The sequence below is a fragment of the Lepisma saccharinum genome, chromosome 8 (assembly GCF_977018435.1).
Source record: "Lepisma saccharinum chromosome 8, izLepSacc3.1, whole genome shotgun sequence".
NCBI classification, from domain to species: Eukaryota; Metazoa; Arthropoda; class Insecta; order Zygentoma; family Lepismatidae; genus Lepisma; species Lepisma saccharinum.
Genome location: NC_139236.1, coordinates 93333641 through 93359032, shown reverse-complemented (window position 1 = coordinate 93359032; position 25392 = coordinate 93333641). Strand labels below are relative to the sequence as shown.

Below are 25392 nucleotides of genomic sequence, written 5' to 3'. Positions count from 1 at the left end.
CGCAATGTCTCGACCCTATTCTGAAAATCGATTCCGAACTGAAAACGCTGATAAAAAATTATGTCGACGTACCTTCTTATGACAGCGTTCAAAATATACAGTTGAACGTGGATTCGCTTCAAAATGATTTGGCCAAATTACAACAATTTCAATCGAAAAATGAAGATTTGGAAAAATTGAAACTCGAAATCGAAGAACGAACTTCCGCAATAGAAAAGAATTTCTCTGAACTTCAAACCGCCGTGAGCGATATTGATGTAGAACGCTTGCATGTCGTCGTTTCCAAATTACAAGAAGAATTCACCGGCACGTTAGAAGAAATTAAATCCAAGTTGCAGACTTTGGAAGATACAATGACGAACCTACCATCGTCGGACGAACTGCAGGTCATCGGTAAAAGCGTCGCGAACATAAAAATTCAACTGGAGGCTTATCAAGATTTCGAACACATTCAAACCACCATCGCTACGCTTCAGGCGTCTCTGGAGTTGATCAACGAAGAAATTAAAAATATTCACGCTGAAGCAAGTGTGTTGACGAGTATTCAGGACACGTTAAGCGCAGTTCAGCAGAAGATCCAATATTTGGAAAATTTGAACGTCGAATCCAATCTTACTCATTTTCATCACGTACTGGACAACATACAGGGTGACTTGGAATCGTTACGAACGAGCGTGCCTTCGAGCGAAGATTTGGAAAAATTGAAAACGGCGGTGACGGCACTATCCGATTCGAGTGACATCAAAAGTTCGTTGAGCGATCTCGAGAATAAAGTGGCCAATCTCCCTACCTCCAAAGAATTACACGCTTTGAAAAGGAACATATCTCGCATGCTGAAACGACTGGAAACGGAAACGGCGAACGTGGAACAGATTCGAGACGAACTTGCTTCCCTGGTGTCGACGCTACCCACCTCGCAGAGCGTCGCCGACCTTCACACGCAGTTTACAGAGATGCGAAGCATCGTGAACGATCTTACCGAGAAGAGCTCGAAATTGAATCAAGTCGAGAACCTTCAGAACATTGTGGTTAACATCAGAGATCAAGTTGGAGTGCTGGAATCAACGCAGGAATCAACGCTGGCCTCTTTCGGTGCCAAGTTGCAAGAACTCAACGAAAGCTACAAGCAGTTGAACGTGGAAGTGAAAATCAAACCGTCATTTTCTACCGTAACGGATACCATAGTCGAACATTTGTTGCCCGTACAAAACACGCTGGGTCAGCTTCACAGCAACCTCGTTAGCGTCGATACTAAATTCGCTAAACTGCATTCTCTGCAAGCCATCGAAATCAACAGCGTACCCAATCAACAGAGAATCTCCACGTTCGTCGAAGGTAACAAACTGTACATGCTGCATCCTTATCATCCGTACTACAAGTTTCTCCTCGATGGGACGATTCAGATAAACGAATTTTCGTACTGGTCTCACGGCAGAAAAGCTAGCGTTCCCACCATGACTTTGATATCGAATCGTGGTGTCCAGAAAGCAGGAAACATTCCTCTGGCACGTTGGAACGAAACGCGCAACATATATGAAATACACGAAGACGAAGATCTCACCGTTTTCGACGTGAGTGCCGGCGATAAGCTGATCATTCAAAACACGAGCGAAGTGCCACCCTCTTTGAATCCCATCACACTGGTGCTTCTCTTGAAACGTAATCTCTAAGAAAAAATGTCAAGGCAGGCCATCGTCGAAGAATTGCATAAACCTGCACGCCGTAACTACGAACGTTTGGCTGTGGTAACCAAGGGAATCGACGACCTCTGGGAAAGCGACCTCGTCGAAATGAGTAGCGGCAAGTTAAAAAACGTACATAAATTGAACAAGGGCAACAAGTACCTCCTCACCGTCATAGACACATTTTCGAAATTCGCATGGGCTCTACCTTTGAAGGCGAAAACGGGGGCGTGCGTCACGGAAGCATTCAAGACAATTTTTCGCGAAAGCGGCGGTAGACGACCTCGGTTTCTGCACACGGACAAAGGGAAGGAATTTTACAATGCCGTATTCCAAAAGTTTATTCGGAAACACAACGTTCAACATTACTCGACCTTCAGTGACGTCAAGGCCAGCATCGTGGAAAGATTCAATCGCACTCTGAAATCGCGCATGTGGTCACGCTTCACGCTTCAGGGAAGCTACAAGTGGGTCACTATTCTTCCGGAACTTGTTAACGACTATAATCACACACGGCACGCAACGATAGGCATGAAGGCAGCTGACGTTACCAAGTCTGACGAGCAACGTTTAATTTCTACAGTTTACTGTCCAAAATACACGCCCACGACAAAAAAGGCTAAATACAAAATTGGAGAACAGGTGAGGGTCAGTAAATTAAAGCGAACGTTCGACAGGGGTTTCACACGAAACTGGAGCACCGAACTTTTTACCGTGGTTCGAGTTCTACCCGGGAACCGTCACACGTATATAATAAAGGACAGTGGCGGTGAAATTTTATCGGGGCGCTTCTATGAAGAGGAACTCTCTAAAACTAAATACCCCGACACGTACCTTATTGAAAAAGTTTTGCGCAAGAGAGGCAACAAACTTTTGGTGAAATGGCTGGGACTTCCGGAAACAAGTTGGATCGATTCAAACGAAGTGATCTTGTGAGTACGTGGAATGTTGTGAAACGTTTACCTAATTCGGAAAGTCAAACGAGAAAGAAAAAAAAACGGCGAATTGCTTCCCGACAGCATCCGCTGTCTGATCGTAGGTCCTTCGGGGTGTGGGAAAACAACACTGCTCGTGGACAATTTTCTCCTCGCACCGAATTGGTTAGATTGGAAGAACAGGCACCTGTACGTGTTCTCGAAAAGTTTGGAGCAATCCAAATACCAGCAACTGATGAAACTGTACGATGGTCTGGACATTGCAACGTTCGCCTCGGAAATAAAACCACTTGACGATTGTCGTGAAAATTCAGTCGCTGTGTTCGACGACGCCATCCTGGAAAATCAAAATGAAATTCGCAACTTTTTCACGCAAGGTCGTCACAAAGGAATGGATTGCTTCTACCTAGCTCAAACGTTTTCCAAAATTCCAAAACAGTTAGTACGCGACAATGCTAATTTCATATGTTTGTTTCGTCAAGATCACACCAACCTCAAGCACGCGTACGATGACTACGTAGGCGGAGACATGAACTACAATCAATTTTCGGAAGGCTGCTCTTCTTGCTGGAACGCTGACGATTTCGGATTCGTGACGATCGACATGACGAGGAAACCCAACGACGGAAAATACAGAAACAAAATCAACGACTTTCTAAACGTTGCAACGTTGTGAGAAACGACGTATATAAATAACGTCATGAGGAAACGAAAAATTGAAGACGAAAATCTCAAGCTTCGCGATTACCTCGCAAAACGCTTCAAAGGTTGGAAATCCGAGAATCGCGGATTCTACGAAGAGAAGAAACGTCAGGATCAACCTGTGATCGATGCCATCAGCGGTCTAGGTAAAGAAATTAAAAGTGTCACGGAACAAAATAAAAATTTGATTAATGAACTCGTACCACTCGCAGCTAAAAGTTATGCTGTACCCACGCCCATTTCGAGCATTCCTTCGACGCCGTTCGAACTGAAAGATGCACCGGCACGACGTCGAGCCATAGGCAGCACGTCGTCGTCTTCGGATAAAATCGAGTTGGGACCTTTGGCACGAGACTACCTGAGCACGGGGAAGTTCGACAAGGATGAAGTGTTCGGATTGTATCCCAGCATGGAAACCAGCGAAGGCGGCGGTGTGGTGTGGAAGATTGGGAAATCGAAGGTGACCTTCGAAGGCAACGACATTAAAGTCAATTTAGGCGACAAGGATAGTTGGAACAGGTATCCGGGTACGGTGGGACTGTGGGAACTCGTCGCCAAAAAACAGCCGAAAGATTACACCGACGAAGATTACCAAAGTTACAAGGAAATTCTGATCATGACGGATGCCTTGTACCAGAACAACGACGCCTCGCAGAATAGGGTGAAATCGAGCAGCGGCGAGAAGTACAGGAATCTCATCAAACCGATTTGGAACCAGGTCAAAACAGGCAGCGGCGTCAAACGCTACAACACGTTACCCAAAGAATTCGTTTGGGTGGATGATGTGAGGAAACTCGTGGACCGATTGTTGGTGATAGCCGGCGAAGAGAATGCAGGCAACCGTAATTTCTACAACGAGAAGGTTGGCATCGTGGACATGATCAGCACGAAACTTTCCAACTTCATCGTGAACGATGACAAGGGCATAGGTTACCTGATCAAAATCATCAACACGCTGCCTCCTAAATTTTGGAACGTGGCCGAAGGAAAGGGGCTTGTGAACGACATCATCAACAAGTTACCTTTCGAGATGCATTTACCTGGCTACCAGTACTGCGGACCGGGTACCAAACTCGAGAAAAGATTGGAGAGAGGAGACAAGGGTGTGAATCCGTTGGACGCGGCATGCAAAGATCACGACATAGCCTACAACACCACGCAGACGGATCTGGATGCACGTCACGAAGCAGACAGAAAATTAGAGCATGCAGCTTTCGAAAGGTTCGTGAGCAGAGACGCATCGCTGGGTGAACGGGTCGCCGCACTAGGCACCACCATCGCCATGAACACGAAACAAAAATTGGGGTGGGGTATATAAATAACATACCGTAAAAAATAAACATGTCTCGTATAACTGATTTGCCACCCGAGCTACTATCTAAAATATTCAAAAAGATAGTAAACGGAGATGTTAATAAACTCCTAATCATAGCAAAAACAACGCCGGAATTTCGCATCCCTTGTGAAATGGTTCTCAAGGACCATCTTCGGGAGATCTGCGGCCTGAGGTGCAGTGATCTCAACATTCTGCTTTCGGCTGCAGGGGAGAAATTGGACGATAGGTCGGACGAACTGTACGAGGCGATGCAGGGAAGAAGACGGTATACTGATGATTGGTACAAGTCTATGCAGGAGACGGAAGATATCACTACGCACATCCTCGCGTTTTCCGAAGCACGAACTTTCTTCCTCTGTTAAAAAAATAATAATATATATATACGTGTCAAAAAACTTGATATATAAATAACACACATCGTGAAAAAAAACAATTAAATTTCTCTAACACACACACTGAAATTTTTTTGATATGACAACTGAAAAAATAAGTGAGCTCCAAGCATTAAAACAAATGCTAAATTTGTCATTTGAGTATGTAAAAATTCGGGAATTGGAAGTCGACAAATCTTACACGATAACTTCCGGTTCAATTGTTTCTACCCAGTATGGTCCCAAGGTACGCCTGTTGCTCAACGCACAATACAGTCTATTTTTACCAGATCGATACGCTAACATGTTATCGGATGAGAAGCTATCTATTTTAATCGAGAACAAAACTCGAATCGTGTACAAGGGGACAAAGGAAGTTCTTGGCAAGAAAACAAAGCACGTAATAGAATTTGTGTAACGACTGCGAGGCCTTAAAAATATATAAATAACATACCGTAAAAAACTACACAAGAAAAAATCTCAGAATATATATATAAATAACATACCGTGAAAATAACACATAGAGCATCAACATGAAGCCCAAGGGTGTCGTGTACCAGATACCATATTCGAATCTAAAAAATCTAGGTACCCTTGATGGGTTACTCACCAAGAAACAACGCGAGAAGAAACGTTCTTGCTTGTCGAAAGGACATGGAATGAAATTGCTGCTCAGCACACCTCAATTGAAAAGGTTGCAACGTTCGCGGAAACAGCAAAAGATCGGAGGTTTCATATTCAGCATCCCGGCCATCCTGGCAGCATTGGGGGCCGTTGGAAGTTTGGCCGGCGGAAGTGCCGCCATTGCGAAAACCGTCATCGACTCGAAGAAGAACAAGGCGGAATTGGAAGAACAGAAACGTCACAACCTGGCCATGGAGAAGAAGGGGAAAGGCATAACCAAAAAACAAAAAAGTAACCTCGATGCTTTGAAGAAATATAAAAAAAAGAAACAGAAGCACTCACCAACCGAGACATTGAATCTCTGATTGAACCGTTACAAATCAAACACTTCAGAGGAGTTTTCATGTCCGACTCGTTACCTTCAAGCGTCAAAAGAAGAGAATGCGGAGTAGTCAACTTGGACGGCCAAGAAAATCCAGGCACGCATTGGATATGTTACCACAAAAACGATAATGATAAAGCATTTGTTTTCGATTCTTTCGGAGGTGTTCCACCTACAAATTTAGTTCATTATCTGAAAACAAGCAAAACCTCCATATACTACAACGACGAACGCATTCAAGATTTCGGAGACGTGAACTGCGGTCATCTCTGCCTCTTCGTGCTCGCGTTTTTCTCTAAAATAAATAACCCTACGATCGAGGATTTCCAGAAAGCATTGTGGAACCTCAAACAGCATCACTAGGATGGGTGTGTTCCATCTCACGAGCGAATCTTCAATTTTGAAACTCACGCTGCACGACGACATCGTCTATCCTAAATCCGTGGCTCTGCGTGCATTCTACAGCATGTACCTCATACCTAATGTTACGCAGCACAACAACAAAATTAGCGTCGGAAGCGAACACATCGTGGTCACGCCAGGACAATACAATCTTTCCACTTTGCAAGCTCAATTACCCAAAGGCACGTACCTTTCTCAAAATTCGGTCACGCACAGAGTGGAAATCCTATCCGCGACGGAGACCGTGGACCTGGGCACCATAGGAGAACTTTTAGGTTTCGAGAACAACACAAAACTCGAAGCTGGCATCAAGCACGTGGCAACCAACATTCCTAAATTCTTGGCCATAGAAACTTTGAACGTACACTGTAACGTGGCGGAAGGTATGATCACGAAATCCTCGGACGGATTACTGGGAAGTCACAAGCAGACGGGAATCATAGCCACTTTCAAACCAAGTTCCGAATTCATGGAACCGATCATCTACACGCCCTCTTCGCCGATCTATTTTCCAGTATGTCGCAACCGCATAGACGACATAGAGTTGGTGGTGACGAACGAGAAAGGAGACGTGGTGGATTTCGCAGGTGCCACTACGACGGCCATCGTGGAGATCAACGTATAATAAATAACCATACATGTAAAATGGAGCAAATCGAAAGTTACGAATTGCAATCTTTCCCTCCCAACCGTCGCACGTTCGCCAATCTGAACGAAGCGAACAGGGAGATCGAATACGACGTGGACATAGGCGATGGGTTCATTCATCCTCACAGAGCAGACCTCTACCTTCAATTCGACGTGGTGAAGAAAGAAAGCGGAGACGCGTTTCCCGCAGCAGCAAACTTGATACTCGTGGACAACTTCGTGCCTCACCTGTTCTCGCAGGTAGAGGTGAGGAAACACAACACCGTCATCGACAGAATAGATTATCCAGGCATCACGTCGACGGCAGTGGGAACGTTGAAATTATCCAAAACGGACGCAGCGTACTATCAAGCGGGAGGATTCGAAGCCGGGACCAAAATATCGACGAGAAGTCACACGGTGCTCTTTCCCATGCGTCTGCTTCCAGGATTCTTCTCGGACTACAAGGAGATCATGTGGAAGGGAGGACTGAGAGTCACGTTTCGAAGAGCGGCCAACGATAACAACGCACTGATGCGATACGCTACTTTAGGTCCGGACGGCACCACGCCGATAGCCAACACTTTACCCGAAGCAGCGAAATGCGTCATCCAAAGCATGGAATTGAGAATGCCGGTGGTGGAATACGAAACAAACTACGCCCTCAAGTACAAAGCGGAGATCTTGAAAAGTCCACAGGTGCCGATTCACTTTCACGGTTACCAGTGCGTGCAGAAGATGGCGACGGGAAGTCACATGGAATTCGACGTGACGACGCAGTTCAACAACATACAGTTCGACATGCCAGATTTCGTCGTGGTGCTCTTTCAGACCGGGAGGGACAAGAATCAGGAAAAAGACTCCAGCAAATTCGACGACTGCAAGATCAAGAACGTTTATCTGAAGAATGGACGCAATGAAGTGTTCCCGCGCGAGAATTACAATCTTGACGTGACCAAAAACGATTACCTCAAACTTTACGAAGCGTTTTCGGCTTACAAACGCGTGACCGAGGGAAGTGTGGACATGTACTACACGCCCAGCGAGTTCAAAGCACGGAGACCCATGACCGTCATCAACACATCTAAGAGAAAGCAGGTGGTGGTCAACGATCGAACCAACATCAAGGTCGTCTGCGAGTTCCACGATGCCTTGCCCGAGGATACCCTATGCAGTGTCATCCTGATTGCAGAGAAGTCCTTCGCCTACGACGTGAAGAACGAGAGGGTCACAGAGCAGTTTTAACAAGTTTTTAACATCTATTTTCTTACACAATAAGAAATTTTCTGCACTAGCACAATCAGTTACAATGGTACAATACGAATTTCACTAGTTCAGATCAGTTACAAATGTCAATTTCATTAGCTATCAGCTACAATATCTTTTTTGGACTATAGCACGAGACAATCAGAAAATTTGCACAAAAATTTTGTTGTTGTTTTTACACGTGAAAATTAACAATAAAATTTCTTTTTTATCGTTTCAGATGCTGTCGAAACATCAAAAACACATACACACACACTAGAAAATAAGCATGCAACTTTATTTGTAACACACACACATACATTCTCCATCTTCATCAAGAAAATATTATAATAAACATAATTATTTTTATCTATATCTCACAATAAAACTCTATATCCAAAAATATCACAACATCAAATAACACTAGAGTCGTTAGTACACGTTGCATGCATTACGGAGGTCCTCTGTAGGGTTTCATGGAAGTTTGGGGGAAAAAAAAAAACACGTGAAACTCTACAAAGGTGCGGTAATCTATAACCGCAGCCATTAGAAAACTTTTACATTTTTGGTTGGGCACCACGCACCCTGGCGAGGTTATAGGGGCCAGGCATCCTAAAAAACAACAATTATTATTTGTTTGTTTGTTTGTGTTACAATACATAAGCGCGCGCACGTATGTGTGTGTGTGGCGCATCGTTCCCTCCCCGAGAGAGAGGTTTACGTAGGTCGCAATATATATATATAAACATTTGGTCCCAAACTTGGAAAATTACGATAAAATACACTCATCTTTCAAAAATAAGAGGATGAGAGGAGAGGTTTACGAAGGTCACGATATATATAAACATTTGGCTCCGGACTTGGAAAATTACGATAAGGTGCACTCATTTTTCAAAAATGAGAAGATGAGAAGATGAGAGGAGAGGTTTACGTAGCTCGCAATATATAAACATTTGGTCCCGGACTTGGAACATTACGATAAAATACACTCATCTTTCAAAAATAAGAGAATAAGAGAATAAGAAAATGAGAAGATGAGAGCGCGTGCGTGTGTATATGCCACATCGTTCCCCCCCGAAAGAGAGGTTTACGAAGGTCACTATATATAAACATTTTGGTTCCCTTGATTCCAGCACTCCAACTTCATCTCTAATGTTGACGACAATATTCTAAAGGTAGAAAGAATGAGAGAATGAGAGGATGAGAGAATAAGAGGATAAGAAGAGAGGTTTACGAAGATCACGATATATATAAACATTTGGTCCCAAACTTGGAAAATTACGATAAAGTGCACTCATCCTTCAAAAAATAAGAGAATGAGAGAATGAGAGAATGAGAAAAGAGGTTTACGTAGGTCATGATATATAAACATTTGGTCCCAGACTTGGAAAATTACGATAAGATGCACTCATCTTTCAAAAAATAAGAAAATAAGAAAATAAAAAAATGAGAGGATAAGAGAAAGATAGGAGAATAAGAGGAGGATGAGAGGAAGATGAGAGAATAAAAAGAGAATAACAAAGATGAGAGGATGAGGAGATGAGAGCTCATCTTTCACTCATCACTGCCTTTTTGCGCCCGTGAAACGTCGTCAGCGTAATAAATGAGGCGCGGAACGGGGAGAGAAAGTGGGTTTTTCAACTTTTTGTGGTCGTTTGGTCAAGAAATCAGAGTTGCGGTGGGATGCACAATTTTATACTACTATATCATGTATATATTCCTTGTATAGCATTACAATTTATTATTATATCTATTTTAAAATGCAATCAAATAGTAATAAATAGAGGAAATAAAGTCGGAGGAACCGTCAAATTCGGAGCAACTGACGTCCTGGTATATTTTTAGGAACGAGGACAATAAGACCATACGCTCGAATGTAGGCGGGAGAAGGAGGGCTTACTTCGGGCGTTCCCCCCTTATTACATTTATTGAATAGCTGTAATACGTGTATATTTGTTCCTTATAGTTGATAATTGTCTAAATTATATGATAATCCAAATTCAATATGTAATGTAATGTAATAATGTAATGAATGGAATTATTATTATTATTAAGTTCCAATGTAGTTTCTTATCACAGAAATTCCTAAACTATCAGGAAATTGCAGACATTTGGTCTGCAGTCCCATCTGGTGTATGGAATTACGTAATTTCCTTCCCATCCATATCCCGTTCTATACGTCTGCAATTTAGGAGAATAAAATAAATCCGAAGTAATGTTTATGAACAAGCTGATAAAACAGGAAAGCTGATATTTTTACTGAATCAAAAGAAGGGTTGGATCCGTTGAATCCCCCCTTAAATACTCCCATGGCTATAGTACTTACAGTTATCCATGCGTTAGAATAGTCGCCATAACTCACTAAAAACTTTAAAAGTTACACAAACTTACAGAGCAGAGTTAAGCTACATCACCCGTCCATTTGCAAAGCCCAAGGTTGCCAGGTTCTCTTATCCCTAGAGAACGAAGTCGTGAGCGAATTCAGCTCCAGGAAAAGCAGAGAAAAACATTTTTAGTATGAGCGAGATTATTAAACATAATTATAATCAGTATTTCTATTTTTATTATTATTTTTTAAATTTGACAATACTTTTGCTAACGTATGCCTAAAGATTTTGTATCACATTGAGATTTCAAATTTAAAAAATGGATTGGGGTCTCGCACTCTAATCTCGCCCAGGGCCCCGCGATACGGTGGTACACCAATGTTCATAAGACACGAAGAGTAAACGATATCAGCTGAACTCAACTGAACAAATCGACCATACGTAGATTTCCGGTTACCAGTTGAAAAGGCAGCCAACATAATCATTATTAATTCAACCTTTAGATGTAACAGTGAATGGAATTGTTACCGTCCGTACGGCTGCGATAAGAAAGACCCAAGTTTTCCGGAAACAAGCTCCTTCGTAGATGATTCCCAGTAAAACAAATAAAATACCCAGCTTGTTCATTAATAAACAATGGAATATATTCTGGGGGTTAAACTTTATGATTGAAACAAGAAGGGGAGTGATGAATATTCAATGCCAGATTCTTTTCCGTGTAGTTTCCGGATTCTCTCCGTTACAGAATACAAGGTTACAATATTTTTGTTGTTTTTTTCTTTTTTGGTTTTTGTTATTTAGTGTTGCTTTTTCTGCCTTTCAGCTAGTCGCGCCGATGAGGATGATAAGATTAAATTGATGAAGGGATATTCACAAAGAACTCCAGGTCAGGATTAGCCAGAAGTGGCAGGGAAGCGACGCTATATATACCCTGTCCCAACTATCTCTGGAGCAAAGCCGCGCACAGCGTCAGGGAAGGGGAGGAAAACGTGTGGGCAGAGCGAAGCTGTACACGCTGCTTCGTAACTGCTGGAACTGCAGTAGCTCCCCCCCCCCCCCGCCCCTTCTTCACGCAATACTGTTTCCCTTCGCGTGTTCATTGGTGGATCCGTCTTCCGTCACTACTTGCACAGACACTTGTTTTCGTTCGCCTTCTCCAAAGATAGGTGGGACAGGGAATAACACAAATCATCATCTTCATCGCGCTATAGGCTGCTGCTATGCTGAATCACGCTAACGAGAGGAGGAGAAGCCCCAGTTGACCCAGGCAGGAAAATCTGGAAATTAAATTAAACTGTACCCCTAACACATATGGTTTTCAGGACATATTACATGTGAATGCCTACCCTTATCCCCCATTCACTATCAGCCCCATTGTTACTGACTGCAAGATGAAGTTAGGGGAAGGTGTGAAGAAAGTTTTCAAGATTGGCCGTAACGAATGGACGACATGTTGTCGCAGTCTTGTAAGAGAGTTAACTCCGTTCCAAAAAACTCGTGCCGGAACAGTTTAAAGTTACGTTAGGAACTCACGACCGGATCAAGAAAGTGTGGGGCGTTACCCCCACACCCCCTATACGCCTTCATGGCATGGTGCTATGCACAGGGGAACACTTTACCTTTTTACCTTTAGTTTGGGTTTGTGTAAAAATAACATGAAGCCCCTGTGGAAAAAGTCGCCTTTTTACCAGAGACTGCGACAATGTGGGCGGCTCACTTAATAAATCCTCTGGCCCCATCCTAACAAATTCAATAAATAATTACTTTTTCCATAAAAATGCATTTTTGTTCATGATTTTCTGCGTATTTCTTTTCGAAGCCTTCAAATTGCAGTGCTACAGGAAAATGCTGAAGGTCAAATGTAGGTCAGCGTCGCTTTTTTTTGCTACTGCTGGCTTATTGCAACGATGGGTGACGGTTAAATTAAATTAAATGAAGGAACGACATTCCGAATGCGCTCTAAGGGCCAGGACTTGCAAGAGCGTCTGTTCAATTGGGCGACGCGTGGTCAGTGCATCGAGTCCCATTGTCGCTGTCCTCACGACGCTGGGTCAACGCCGAAATTTTAAGGGCTCCCACCGGGAATCGAACAAGGGACCACTAGCACCATAGGCCACAGTCATAACCATCTAACATTCAAATTACCATGAAGAAAAATGTAAGTTTTCATCGAAACATATGCAATAATAATTGTATTTTTCAGAAAATTAACCGCACGATTAGTAGAATAAATATGGAAATAATAACGGTAAGAATTTACAATACCGGAAGTTATCTCCAATTGCTTTCAAATTCGGCATACTCACTAATTTTGGCCTCGTAATCACGAATTTGCAGTTAAAAATTGGCGATCACGTCTAGAAATGAAATAGCGAAATAATTTTGCCAATTACCGCTATGATTCTCCATACACTAACATGGAAACCATGTTTTCTGATATGAAGACTTCTTCCTTTCCGCACAACGGTCTTGGTACTCTGTGTTCTGACGTAGTCATAACGCAACGTTGCTCAAGTATTGTACAATAAGTGAGACCCGTTGCGTGGAGCGTTGATTTGCATGTGAGAAAATGGCGTCTTGCGTTAAGGTGGAAAACATGTTTGCCCCACGAAGCATTCACGTTAATGTTAGGTTAGGTTAGGTAGCATTGTAAAAAATTAAGGGTCATCATGAACATAGTTTTGAAACGCTAATCATTGCAAAAAATAGTTGTTTTCTTCATAAATCAAGGCTGTTTACTCCGTTCACAGACCCACTTATTTCGACCTATTTTGCAATTTCTAGAAGTAACCGCCAAATTTTAACTGCAGATTCGTGATTACGAGCCCAAAATTAGTGAGTATGCAGATTTTCAAAGCAATTGAAGATACTTCCGGTATTGTAAATTTGCTCCATAATAGCCATATGGAGGGTCTGGTGCGGGGCACACACAGCTTGCAACAAACGCCAAGACTAAATGCTAAGTGGTCTAAACCTGCCTCTCCTAACAAATTCATTATTAAACCTAATCGGAACTGTGGGTCAGGAATTGTTAAGTTAGGAGGGCCAGGTTTAGAGCTGTTAGCATTTAGTTTTGGAGTTTGTTGCAAGCTGGGTGTGCCCCGCACCAGACCCGTGCACATAGCCCCATGTCTGGTAATGCAATGGCTATTTTTGTACCATAAACGACAGGGTGTGTGGTGTACCGGAGCCATTCTACCAGCCTCCCACTTGCGGTTCGTTTTCCCAGAAGCGAAACTTTGCTGCGCTCAAGGCAGGACGATTTGACGTCACCGAACAGCAAGAACGAAACTTTCCCGTTCTATCGTCCTTTCACCTCTCTCTCTCTCTCTCTCTCTCTCTCTCTCTCTCTCTCTCTCTCTTCCCTGTGACCGATCAATACAGCGTTTGAGTGTCACACTGCAGTGTCAAATCAGTGTGGAGTGTCCCATTCTCCATTGCTCCTGCCGGCGACCGGGCATCCGGTATTTGACTCCGCGGGTCCCAATCACCATAACAACGGACTTACGCAGTCGGCCCCGTCCTCTAACCTCCAGACGGTTTACAAATGCATCCAAGATTGCTCCAAATTCTCTTGCAGTGTCTGCCTCAAATTGGTGGAGCCATGCCCCTTCCCGCCGCTCAAAGAAAAAGTTCAGGTTAACTGAAAATGTCTGGAAAGTCGGATTTTAGTTTTGTCGGCACCAAGGTGTTGCAAAGTTGTGCTTGAGCACCACTTAATTTTCTGTCGCACTCCCTTCAGCGCCCCGTTCTCATAACTTATTTCCAGCCGAAAATACTATTATCTCTTGTCAGAGCTCAGAGTTCCGAAATATTCTTGGTACAGACAAAAAGCACAAAATTTCTATATGAATCAAAACCATACATTTGGTTTGTTTTGCTTCGCTTTTCTGCACTTTTGGCTAATCGGTAAGTTGATGAGTGGTTGTTGGTTAATTTGGGGTTTAAGTTTACTTTATGCACAGTAAGGCTAATCTGGACTGGGCCTACAGTTTAAAGTAGGATCCGAACCACTGTGTGCCTCCACCGGGTATCGAACCCGGGATCACTTGATTACATGGCAACGACGCTACCACTGTGCCAACTGGGAGGCCCTGATAAGTGGTGATATGATGAAATTGATTACGTTGCAACTCTCACCAAGAACACCCTTCACCAGAACGGGATTCGAACCCCGGGCGCCTGGCGTCGTAGCGCTCTGTAATCACCATTCCGCCACGCTTGCCGACCCTAAAGCATGCCTTAGTCTGTACGTGCGGTATAAATTTTCGTATGATTGATTTGTTGTTAAAAGCCCACTCTATGCACAGATAGCCTAATCGGAACTGGACCTACAATTTAAAGTGATATCCGAACCACTACATGCCTGCACCGTCCTTTTCGTATAGTCTTAAGCACTCCTTACAATGGGAACTTGATTTTTTAAACAGCAATTTTAACACTTTATAGTCTCATAGTTTAACAGATACTGGGAATTAGGAGTCGACGTGTCAGAATCGCGGCTTTCGTGCTGTAGACACAACTTGCTAGAACAAGAATGTGAAAGTAAGACCAAAACTTCGATGGACGAAAGCACAGTCAAAATCGCTTCAAGCATAAAACCCGTAACGCATTCAATAATAATACGACAAATGTCGGTGATTCAGCAATTCTATAGCTCACAAGAAACAATCATTTGCACATACCTTGAATCCATTTCTGTGGTAGAATTTCGCCCAACGCTAGAATGACCTCCTGCTCCCATACATCCACGTGCTCATACCTCAACGACGCCCTGGCTATCAGCAGCCAAGGTCAATGGTTGGTGTTCGAGAGATCTGACTTATCGCACGCCGTATTGAACACCGTAGTCTGTTAGGTCTGTTAGGTGTAGTTTTCTTAGCATAAATCCAGAAGACTTAGGTGGACAGATCATGTGGCACGAATGAGAAAGAAAAGAAGAGTTTACAGGATTCTTGTTGGGAAACCCGATGGTAAGAGACGTGTAGAAAGGCCAAGACGAAGATGGAGGGACAACGTTGAGACCTAAAGGAAATCGGTAAGAATGGAAAAGATTTCATTGATCTTGCCCAGGATAGGTACAGATGGAAGGCTTGTGTTGCTGCAGCCATAAACCTTCGGGTTAGTTAGCATACATACACTGTAGTTATTCGGGACGTGACCAAAGAGGCATTAATTACGCAAAGAGCTCAAAACCTAACAACGAGAGCATTTATCGTGACGTCAGTAGACGACGGTGTTCAATACAGTGTCCGATAAGTGAGATCCGCTTTCTGATCTTTCAGCGTGTACTGAACACATAAACACTGATGGCGCTACTTTACAGCGAGAATTACGCTGGCCATCTGACGGTGAATTTACGAAGCAATTTAAATAATTACATTACGGCAAGTGCGGAAAAGAAAAAAGTGAGCGGGGTGGAACCTGTAACTGTACACAAATGCAATATTTTTAAGGAAATACAGGTGCCCGTTATACAGTGTTGCAAAAAAAAAAGATATCCCAAAAATGACAAACTACCAACCGCAGTATGTGTTGTAAAACGTATCTAGGATCGTATCCATTAAGCCAACCGTAACCTATGATACGCAAAGCGGTGGAAAACAAATAACGTATTAAAAAGGAAGTGGTGGAAACAGAGGCAGAAGAGACAGAAAGGAGACTGTGCCTAGAGCGTGTCTAAGGTCCAAGGGCGGAACCAGAAATTTCTGTCTTGGGGACGAGCAGCCTCCTAGGGCCAATATCTATCTTCGATAATAATACAGGACTTCGTGTAGTGGTAGGGTATCCCACAGCTATTGATATGCCAAAGTACTAGCGTGCACTAGTCAGCCATTTCCGAGATAAAGTGCTTTAAGCTTTCCATGGTTGCTAACTAGGTGAAGATGATACCTGCCAAGCGGCCCGGTGGCCAGGTGGTAGCGTATCACTTTCACGTGTCGAAGTTGTGGGTTCGATTCCAGTTCGGTTGCCTTTGCTTTTTCATATTAACTCCAGCAACTGTTTATTATGTGTTATTTAATTATTTATTGAAATAGATATTAAATTAAATTTTTGGGCGGAAATACTCCTTTTTATAACGTTTCTTTTAATTTTCTCATCATTTTACAAGCCATTGCATTTTAAATCATGCACGTGTTATTTTCGACAAAATATTATGTACAGCGAAAAGTATACATTTTGCTACTTTCCTTTTTTGAGAAAATGTTCAAGAAACAAAACATAAGACTATTAGTCACAAGCAATGCTTTCATTTACATGTTTTTCGTGGTAATTATTGTAAAAGAACCGAAAGCAAAATATTTCTAAACAATTCGCACAGCAAATAAAATTAATTTTTGTAATAAATATTTGCTCGAGTTAATAAAATAGGAAAATGGTAGGGCCAATGAAACGAGAATCGAACCCAGAACCTTCGGCACGTTGTGGTAATGTCATTGTCTTGTAATCAAGGGGTTCCGGGTTCTATACTCGGTGGAGGCAGATAGTGGTTCGGATCCCACTTTAAACTGTAGGCCCAGTCCCAATTAGCCTATCTGTGCATAAAGTGGAAATAGAAACAGAAACTCACTCACCCGATTAGACTCTCTCAAGCTGACTTGGAACAAATTCGAAGTTTTTTTCGAACAAACAAAAGTGATGCGGCGGTAAAGAAACGAATGGCAATCTATAAAATTACCAGCACTCAGGACTGTGCAGCACAGTTGCATGTTGATTGGTCCATTCGAACCCTAGCATTTTGTCCGTAAGGTGACACCCACTCTGTTTTCTCAAGTGATATCGATGAGAAATCCGTACTTACGAAAGAACACAATCAGCACTTTCTCAGCGTCCAAAACTATGAACGAAATAACAGCATGGTACCTCCTGTTAGGACTTTCCCTTTCTTTAGGCGCTAATAAGGGGGGGGGGCTAGGAGGGCTTCACCCAAGAGAGAGACGGAAGCAGTTCTGAGGAAAGGAAGAGGCTCGTTATGCGTCAAGAACCAAGAAATAAGACGACAGGAGGAGAGGTAACAAGAACTTAATCGATAACTCTGATCGCTGGGTATCTTTTGCAGTGTTGCCAGTCAAAATATGGATTCTTTTCTCCCAGGAGCTGTTTTGGCAGAGTGGAGTATCGAAATTCGTTATCTCTGGAGAAGAGAGAAACAGACTGGTAACTAACAAGCCATGTGAAGCATCTGTTCTCAGGTGAAAAACGCTTCCATATTCCGCACCATCGATTCCGTTTAAAACATCTAGGCTGCCTTCGCTAGAGATAATGCGGGAATGAACTGAGGGATTATACGAGGGCACGTCAAAAAGTAAACATATTTTCTCCGCAAGTAAAAGGTTGGATATCTTCATAGGTCAGATTAGGCACAGAGAATTAAACGCATTAATTAAAGAAAAGTAGTGCATACATTTTGTATCAAGTTAATGTCTAAATGCATCAGATATTGAATGTGCAGTACACTGCATGTGTTTTTGCAAATATTATGTATGTTATATTACTCGACTCTCAGAAATGCATAAAATATCATATTTTTTTCCAAAACGAAACTATATTGTGAATTCTATCGGGGTAACGACCAGGTCAATTCTACCCTGAAGATGAGAGTGACGTTAGCTCTCGAAAGTTTGGAAACTGTTACAGAATTGATTGAATTGAATTGAATTCTTGCACTTGTGCACAGAAAGGCTAATCGGGATTGATCATAGAGTTTAAAGTGGGAACCGAATCACTTTGTGCCTTCCCCGAGTGTCGAACCAGGGACCCCTCGATTACAAGGCGACGACGCTACCACTGCGTCATCGAGGAGGCCTAGTTCCAGAATTGACGTAGTCGATAGCCCGAGAGATTTCATTAAATTTTCATCGCCAGGAAAGCTTCAAGACTTACTTCAAAACTATTTTGAATTTTTAAAACATAATTACTTCATGTTTATGTTCAGAATAAGGTTTCCAATGTTGGTAGAGTATTAAATATGAGTTTTTCCCCATTTTCTGGGCGAGAGATTTCTTCCAGATCTTTAGCAACAAATTAACAAGAATGATATTATCAAGAATAGCAGTCACAGGAACTAATGATGCGATGAAACGCATAAATGCAAGGAAATGCATTAAATCTTTATTGAAGTACATAAAAATTATACCACTGGCTCTCTTGAACCATCTTAACACTTCATTTTCTCTTGATGCAAATGCCATAGTGGTAACATCGTCGCCTTGTAACTAATGGTTTCTGAGTTCGATACCCGAGGGAGGCACATACTGGTTCGGATTCCACTTGACGTGCATAGATAACATTCGAAGGTGTCGGTCGCCTTTACGTTACAGATTTGCCCCAGATATCTATTAATGAGAAGCTGGGTAAGAATTAAGTAAGATTTGATACTTTATACAGTACATAACGTTATTAAGCGCATCACTCGATAATAAAAGGGAAGCATTAATAAAAACTTTGCCAGTCCCCGTGGCGGAGTGGTTAGCATATCGTGCTACGACGCTAATGGTCTCGGGTAATAATCCTGGCCTGAGCATGGATGTTTGTGAGTGTCCATTCATCAATTTCATCACGTCGTCACTCATTCCCATCTTCGCAAATTAGCCAAAAGTGGCAGAAAAGGCGAAGTAAAATAAAGCAAATAGATCAATCAATACATCAGGAGGGACGTTTTTATTTTAAGACTTGCCGACATCCGTGATGGAGTGCTTAGCACGACGCCAGGGGTCTCGGTTTAGAATCCTGACCTGGTCATGGGTATCTCTGTATCCTTCATCAATTTCATCATATCATCACTCATTCTCATCGTCGCGATTAGTCAAAAGTGACAGAAAAGCAACACTAAGAAACAAAATTCAAATTAAACATCTTAAAATATCAAAATAATTTAGTTTTCGTTGGTAAAGTTTATAAAATGTTTTGATACATTTCAGCGACTGACAAAAATATTGATCATATCTGATGAATTAAGATGTTTGCTAGAGGCGACAGTTTTATGCACAAAAAGTAATGCGTTTACTTTTCTATGTATATGTTGAGAATGTATAGGGAGTCATCGTAATCCACAGGAGAGAACTTTACCTGTATGAGACAGAACCTCAACGTAATATCAAGACCAAGAATTTATGAAGCCTTGCCTCCGATCCCTTATATACGTTCGCTCACTATATTAAGCACAAGGGGTCTCACTTTTCTGTTCGCACAAAGCTCTTAGGTCTGTTCACCCTCCCATAAGAACGAGATTAAAATTACCTGAGAAACAAGGGTGAGCTTCAATATACTTCCTCCCAATTTAGGCATTCCCATGGACGGGTACCATGTCAAAAGGTTGCCTTGAAGCCACGGCACAGAGGCTGTAGCGATACCTGAAGAGGAAGCCAGAAGAAAACATCGCCAGCGCATTAAAAAATTGGACTCTTCCTTTGCGTGTAGTTAGTGGAGGATGCTTCCAGAAGCTACGCGAACGGCCGACTACCCTTTGTAATTTAATTGCGTATATGTTCAAGGATCAATTGCCTCAGGCTTCCTGCACCTATTTCCGAACCATTTGCCGTTCAGCAGACGTTTCTCAATCTCATCTGCAATAAGTTTCCCTTGGTTACATTGAAATCTCTCATGTAGTGGTAAATCTATGTAGTAACCCCGCAAAGAAGCCGCAAGCTGGCACGGAGATCGGTTGCAACAAATGTAAGGACGTCCGCCTTGTAATCAAGAGGTCCCGGGTTCGATATCCGGTGGAATCACCTCGTAGTTCGTAGTTCCGATTAGCCTATCTGTGCAGGAAGTGGACTTAACTAAACTTAAAAGTTGCAATAAGTGTGGCAATCGTAACGTGAATGATGGTAAAGTAAAGGTAAAGTAAAGGTAAAGTGTTCCCCTGTGCTTAGCACCACGCCATGGAGGCGTATAGGGGGTGTGGGGGTAACAACCCACACTTTCTTGATCCGGTGGTGAGTGGGGGTGATGTGATCAGCACCACGCCCCTGACCGCCTTTACCCCTCAGGGTTTCCCCCAGGTACCCATGTTATTCGACGCTGGGTGGGCGCCGGGGCCGCTTCCAACGTTAGAAAAGTGCCGGATATGAACCGGATATGAACTATCTTCTTACTAATACTACCCTTCTGTACTTGTGTCCTTTATTCTTTGTTAGTCTTGCTTTTAACTCTCTTTCTTCTTGCCATGCCTCTCTTTTACACCTTTTAGCTATTTCTTTCTTATTCTCTCTCTTCCCATCTCCATATATCTGTCTGTCTGCCCATTTCTAAATCCATCTTTTGATTCCAGTCATCTTCATCGATCCATTTCTATACTTCTCTCTATCTTCCAGCTCTCTTTTACTCCTGCTGTACTTCTTTCACTCCTCCTCTCTTTCTCGTTTCTTCTCCTTCTCTCTCATCTCTCTCTTCTTCTCTTTCTATTTCCTTCTCTCTCCACATCTTCCATTTGCTTTTCATCTTCTTCCTCTCTATATTATTTCTATGCTTATCTCTCTCCCTATATCTTTCTCTCTCTCTCCTCCCTCCTCCCTCTTTCTCCCCTCCCTTCCCTCTCTCTTCCGTTACTTTTGATATTGACTTGTCTTCTGCATCTCCTCTTTCACTTTCTCTTCTCTTCCCATGTGTTTTACCTCTTTTTCTCTACTTCTTCCATACTTCATATCTCTCTTTCCTTACTCTTGCATTTGACTCGCCGTCTGTCTCCCTCCCATTCTCCCGCAGAGCAGCAGTCGCGATCCCAGGTCGAGCTGATTTCAGCAAACACGCCGCAGCGGAATGAGCCTTCAAAGAGCGGCCGCAGCTGCGTTCCATCAGGAGAGAGTGGCGAAACACCTCTCAGGAGAAATGCATACCAGATGACGCGGTTTAAGTAACGGGGGCCTAAGTGACCCAAAGAAAAGGGGTCGATAGTCGACGCGGAGAGGCGCAAAAAGCCGCCTTGCTGAATTTCCTTTTACGCCTGTTCCACGGAAACCGTTAGCGTCTTTAACCGAGGAAGTAATTCCACGCCAGCCGTGCTCTGATGGACATCGACCTGCGCCTCAAACGTTTTCCCTAAGTATTAAGAAATTACCTGGTGTTGAAGCAACGCATGTGCTTCTTTAGAATTACTTTTGTTTGCTACTCTTGAAGAGGAAGATGCATTTCCTTAAAATCACATGCGTTTAGTAGCCTTGAAAAAACATACGCAATTTCTTTAAAATGGACCTATTTAGAAGTCTTGAAGAAATACTCATACGTCTTTGAAACCATATTTGTTTGAAGTCTTGAATGTGCAAGTATTGGGTTCATGCATAAATTCGTAGCCTTTATGTTGGGTACGGAAACACTGCAGTTTTAGTACTTTGTTTATCGTTTAATGTTCATCAATGGAGTGACATTGTTGAGCTTGTGAATACGCATTGGATTTTACAGATTTGAAGAAAGATAGTGTTATTTATGGGCTAAATAACAATAAGTGTCCAGTGGGGTCAAAACATGTCTGACATATTCTTCTGTCTGAGTTTAACATAGGGGCAAAGGCAGCGAAGGCGGCTCGAAACATTTGTCCCTTGTACCGGGAGAATGCTAACGGGGAAAGCAGGGCAAGAAAATGGTTGTCACGTGCCAGTTTCGATGACACAATGAAAGTTGCAAGGAGAAATGGTTTCTCGGAATCGACGAGAGATGGCAGCACGCTATATAAAGAGGAGCAAAGGAAATTATAAAAAACTTAGAGCGGAGAAGAGGGAGTATATATATTATAGTAAATTGAGAAATATATAAAAGAAGAGTTCAAATACTATAAGAGAAAGAAATATAATGTTGTATATAGTAAATTAAGATAATTAAGAACATGCTCATATATGAAACATTTAGGAAAGTTATTAAGTGAGCAAATGAATTCAGAAATGTATCTCTTTTGATTTCTCTGACGAGGAGAACATCGTCAGTGTTTTGGTTGTTTGTCCCCGGTGGCGCTGTTGTCAAATTAGACACCCCGAAGCACTTTACGGTTGCGCTCCTTTTTAGTCGCACTGGGCCATTGGCAGCGCTTGTTATTAGCGATCCTGGTTATTCCCCATTGGTCGTTAAATTAGGAGGTGGCGCTAGTGTCAGTTTAGTCGACCCTACTCCTTTATATAAGTATAGCTTGGTTGCTGGATAATGCCAAAGAAGCGGGGGAAGCGAGCAGGAAAGAGAGTAAAGGAATATGTATTAAAACGAAGAAGACAAGAGGGTGAGGAAACTATCCAACCGCCAGTTATAAGTAATGATCCATTGGGTTTACGATATGACATTTCAAAAGAAGAAAATAGCTATCATCCAAAGGTCATAGACTTACCGCCATCTAGTAAATGTAGTTATGAGAATTGCCAGGGAAGTAATGATAAAGACCCACGTGGAAAGGAAAGAAACATATATAAGGCATAAAGAAAAGGAAGCTAGACGACGCAATTGGACTTCTTGTATATAGAAGAAATAATAAAAGAAGAAGAAGCCTTTTAAAAAGAAGAAGAAGATTTTTGATAAAAGAAGAAGAAGTCTTTTTAATAATAAAAGAAGAAGAAGCCTTTTGATGATAAAAGAAGAAGAAGCCTTTTGACAATAAAAGAAGAAGAAGCCTTTTAGATAATCAAAGAAGAATCTTTTTGATGATAAAAGAAGAAGAAGCCTTTTCGATAATAAAAGAAGAAGAAGCCCTTTAAAAGAAGAAGAAGCCTTTTGACAATAAAAGAAGAAGAAGCCTTTTAAAAGAAGAAGAAGGCTTTTGACGATAAAAGAAGAAGATGCCTTTTCGATAATCAAGGAAGAAGAAGCCTTTTTCTTATAGAAGAAATAGATACAAGAAAAGAATATTTTCTCTGTATTTTGTATTGTTATCAGAATATAGATCCGCATTTTACTATATCCTCTTGGCTATAAAACGCTTTCTTATTTGGAATTCTCAAATAAAGAACCTATCCCCCTGAGATTAAGATATCTGTAGCCGTGGTATAAATAACATTTAAGACTGTATATCATGGAAAGGCCTTTTCCGAATTCGCCTTTCTTCTGCCGATAGAGCGCGCACAGCGTTTACACCACCAGATGTTTTGTCCAGGAGCGCTTCGCGAGGCCCTCAAGAACACGCCTCCTCCGGTACACGGGCAGTTAGTGATTGACAGGTCGTAAAACCCTTGTCAATTCTTTCCTCAGACATGTCCTAGGTTTTGCTGTTCGGGTCGATTGGCATCTTCATTGCCAAAAGCTGATCTTACCATTTCGTGTCAAAAGTCCAGACGATAATATAGAGTCCTGCAGCAACAATATGTGGCTTGTAACGTACATAATTGTGAGAGCTTCTCTTCAACGAATAAGGATTCCCAGTATTCTACTATTTGACCTCCGGGGCGAGGTAGTTAGCACAGCGCGCTACGACAGCAGGGGTCCCGGGTTCGAATCCCGAGTAAGACATGGATGTTTATGTTCTGAATGTGAATGTTAAAAAATATGGAACTGAGTAAATACTGATATATGAGAAAAGCAGATAAAATATGACATCGGACTGCCACGTAGTAAACCCAGGTTTCGATTCTCAGTGTGAATGATTTCAAGCGGAAAATTTTCCAACATTATCCTTGCATAAAACCGACTCTGTGAATGTATTTGATCTATTTTTATAAAACTTTCACTGATACGCAATATATGCGCTAATTTAATCAAACTTGCATATTTTAATTAATATTAGGTCTAAAGCAAAATATGGCCATTTAATACCATGTGGTCCAAAAAGATATTAATTGAGAAAATGGTCAACTTTTTCTATTTATATAGCCTATATTTTTGTTGTTGTAACCCCTATGGAAGGGTAGTATTTTCCTTTATATGACTTCGTTTAAAAATTGCGGCCCTGTTTGACTTATGATTTGCGGCATTTTTAGCCTTTGTAGACAGATGCTGTAATTATGATAACTCATCTAAGAAAAATGATAGCTTGGGTAAAAAACATTGTTTTCAGTACATTTCAAGCTACATTGTATGTTTCGTGTATTTTTTCAACATTGATTTTGACCAAAATTCAAAGTTTAGGATATTTTTATTAGTTAAGTTATGTAATATCAGAGTATTTCGGCTGAATTACTGTTATAGCTCTTTGATCGGTTCTTGATTCTCTTTTTCAAAATTTTGAGCCCAGATGTCTCCGATCGGGGAGCTAAAAAAATTGATATTTACAGCGTAAAAATTACTCTATGACTGATACCTGTGAAACAAAAAAATCCAGATTGATATCTCATGGATAACAAACCTACAACAGGGGAGAGATTGGTCAAAAACAGGCATTTTACATTATTATTTACAAAGAAATGTTTGCTTTTTAATAATCATGTAATTAGAGTTATTGTGTTTATTAATTACATCCTGCGAATGACGTAATAAGTCCGTTAGTAGTGTTACGAATTAAATTTTCCTTTTTCTTTATCCCATTAGTTATGAAGAACTTCATCCCGGCTCGACAAATGTCACAAGGTCTTCAAACTAGAAAATAGACTGCTTTATGCCAAATTTAAGTCAGATTACGTGTCAGTAAGCAGTTTTTTTACCTGTCTAGACCCCTACTTCAACTGCGACATTTGTCCGAACGGGAAGTTTACCGATTCTGGCCTATGTTAACTTATTCTTTATAGAATTACAACAAAATTGGTTGCTATGTTATTTTATTGTAATTTTGAAAAATCCAATTATGTATAAAAAGATGTTTTGTTACTATAATTAACTACTTGTATTTGAAAGAAATTGGTAAAGCCACCCAC

The 25392-nt window shown here is 41.8% G+C and overlaps 1 protein-coding gene across 1 annotated transcript in view; it reads right to left on the bottom strand.

The window, feature by feature from the left end:
* Nucleotides 1–15393, bottom strand: part of wry (delta and Notch-like EGF repeat containing weary) — a 325629-nt gene extending 310236 nt beyond the window's left edge. Inside the window, exon 1 of the mRNA XM_083127305.1 lies at nucleotides 15319–15393. The gene's annotated coding sequence lies outside the window, so the exon portion shown is untranslated. The remainder of the gene's footprint in view (nucleotides 1–15318) is intronic.
* Nucleotides 15394–25392: the final 9999 nt, after the last annotated feature.